The sequence below is a fragment of the Vombatus ursinus genome, unplaced genomic scaffold, assembly GCF_900497805.2.
Source record: "Vombatus ursinus unplaced genomic scaffold, bare-nosed wombat genome assembly UNPS02003708.1, whole genome shotgun sequence".
Taxonomy (NCBI): Eukaryota; Metazoa; Chordata; class Mammalia; order Diprotodontia; family Vombatidae; genus Vombatus; species Vombatus ursinus.
Genome location: NW_020943486.1, coordinates 1 through 2643, shown reverse-complemented (window position 1 = coordinate 2643; position 2643 = coordinate 1). Strand labels below are relative to the sequence as shown.

The window sequence follows — 2643 nt, the reverse complement described above, 5'->3', positions numbered from 1 at the left end:
TTCGGCGTAGCTTGTGGAGGCCTTTAAAGGAGAAACAGAAAAGAAAGAAAGAAAAGGGGAAAGGGAAGGAGAAATGAAAGGGAAAGTGCGGAAGGGAGGAGAATTATGCAAATGCTGAGCAAGCAAGGAGGCAGGGACTTCTGGGTGGCAGGAAAGCGTCTTCTTGCCCGAAGAAGGGGCTGAAGTCTTGTAAAGGAACGTTTTCTGGGGTGTTTTTAGGCGACTGTTTGGTTGCGTTCAAGCGTCAGGCTGGCAGCTGTTTTGTCGGGTGCGGAAGGTAGCTGAGGGCGTTGGAGGCTTTGTCAAAGTTTTCGGAGTGAGCGCGAGTGGAAGGAGGGCTCTAGCGAAGGGTGAGGGGAACGGGCGGCTTGGAGTTTATCGCTTCTCGGCCTTTTGGCTAAGATCAAGTGTAGTATCTGTTCTTATCAGTTTAATATCTGATACGTCCTCTATCTGAGGACAACATATTAAATGGATTTTTGGAGCAGGGAGATGGAATAGGAGCTTGCTCCGTCCACTCCACGCATCGACCCAGTATTGCAGTATTTCTGGGAACGGTGCACTTCCCTTTGGGGAACAGCTTTCGGTGCGAAAAAGAAGCTTCCTACGGGACTCTTAAGAGCGTTTTGCTCTGCAGAAGAAAATGTCTCTCCTACATAAGTGAGATTTGGGCTGTCTAGGTTTCGTTTACTGTTAACTCTGGTAGAGCAGACTAAGGGACGCCTCTCTTTGCAGGAAAGGGGGTACGGACAGTACTCCACTGTGTTCCAATCAAACTTTGTTTTTACCTTTTCTAAAGTACAGGACAGTAACCAGCGGGGAAAAAGACAAACCTCTTTCTGAAGAGAAAAAGCAAGTGCATTATTTCTTCGCTTTCCTCAAGGGGAAAAAACAAACAAACAAGGACCCGCTTTTACACTTTCTCTCCCTACACACACTCCTTCAGCCACGCATTCAGGTCTCTCTCCTGCAACACCCCAAGTTCTGCATGAAAAGGGCCAATACAACAGTGGCATCTCAGCCTGCTTGGCCGCCCCTATCCCAAAAGCTCTGTCACTCGCTGAGAAACCAACCCACAGAACCTAGGAATCCATCACAACTACGTGTACCTTAAGCGTTCTGAGCAGCACAAGGACCGGTCCAACTGAGATTCCTGAGGACAGGTGATAGAGTATGCTTCTTACCTTCTTTCAGCGTGGTGGTGTACTCAAGGTGCAGACAGAGAGGCATTTTGTTGTTGTTGTCGTTATGGTCAAATTCGCTACCAGTGGTAATCCTGAGCAGTCAGTTAGTAGATTTTGGTTTCGAATTATTTTTTTTTTAATGAACAAAAATGCTGTTTTCTTTCACTGCCGCAAAACAAGACCAAAAATTCCTTGGAGCCTCACTGACCATAACGACAACAACAACAAAATGCCTCTCTGTCTGCACCTTGAGTACACCACCACGCTGAAAGAAGGTAAGAAGCATACTCTATCACCTGTCCTCAGGAATCTCAGTTGGACCGGTCCTTGTGCTGCTCAGAACGCTTAAGGTACACGTAGTTGTGATGGATTCCTAGGTTCTGTGGGTTGGTTTCTCAGCGAGTGACAGAGCTTTTGGGATAGGGGCGGCCAAGCAGGCTGAGATGCCACTGTTGTATTGGCCCTTTTCATGCAGAACTTGGGGTGTTGCAGGAGAGAGACCTGAATGCGTGGCTGAAGGAGTGTGTGTAGGGAGAGAAAGTGTAAAAGCGGGTCCTTGTTTGTTTGTTTTTTCCCCTTGAGGAAAGCGAAGAAATAATGCACTTGCTTTTTCTCTTCAGAAAGAGGTTTGTCTTTTTCCCCGCTGGTTACTGTCCTGTACTTTAGAAAAGGTAAAAACAAAGTTTGATTGGAACACAGTGGAGTACTGTCCGTACCCCCTTTCCTGCAAAGAGAGGCGTCCCTTAGTCTGCTCTACCAGAGTTAACAGTAAACGAAACCTAGACAGCCCAAATCTCACTTATGTAGGAGAGACATTTTCTTCTGCAGAGCAAAACGCTCTTAAGAGTCCCGTAGGAAGCTTCTTTTTCGCACCGAAAGCTGTTCCCCAAAGGGAAGTGCACCGTTCCCAGAAATACTGCAATACTGGGTCGATGCGTGGAGTGGACGGAGCAAGCTCCTATTCCATCTCCCTGCTCCAAAAATCCATTTAATATGTTGTCCTCAGATAGAGGACGTATCAGATATTAAACTGATAAGAACAGATACTACACTTGATCTTAGCCAAAAGGCCGAGAAGCGATAAACTCCAAGCCGCCCGTTCCCCTCACCCTTCGCTAGAGCCCTCCTTCCACTCGCGCTCACTCCGAAAACTTTGACAAAGCCTCCAACGCCCTCAGCTACCTTCCGCACCCGACAAAACAGCTGCCAGCCTGACGCTTGAACGCAACCAAACAGTCGCCTAAAAACACCCCAGAAAACGTTCCTTTACAAGACTTCAGCCCCTTCTTCGGGCAAGAAGACGCTTTCCTGCCACCCAGAAGTCCCTGCCTCCTTGCTTGCTCAGCATTTGCATAATTCTCCTCCCTTCCGCACTTTCCCTTTCATTTCTCCTTCCCTTTCCCCTTTTCTTTCTTTCTTTTCTGTTTCTCCTTTAAAGGCCTCCACAAGCTACGCCGAA

At 47.7% G+C, this 2643-nt stretch overlaps 2 non-coding genes across 2 annotated transcripts; one reads left to right on the top strand and one right to left on the bottom strand.

Annotated features, from left to right (window-relative positions):
• Positions 1 to 377: 377 nt before the first annotated feature.
• LOC114052566 lies at positions 378 to 568 on the top strand. Its single transcript, XR_003570283.1, has one exon. It is a non-coding gene; the product is annotated as a U2 spliceosomal RNA (small nuclear RNA).
• Positions 569 to 2075: 1507 nt separating this feature from the next.
• On the bottom strand, positions 2076 to 2266 carry LOC114052561. Its single transcript, XR_003570282.1, has one exon. It is a non-coding gene; the product is annotated as a U2 spliceosomal RNA (small nuclear RNA).
• Positions 2267 to 2643: the final 377 nt, after the last annotated feature.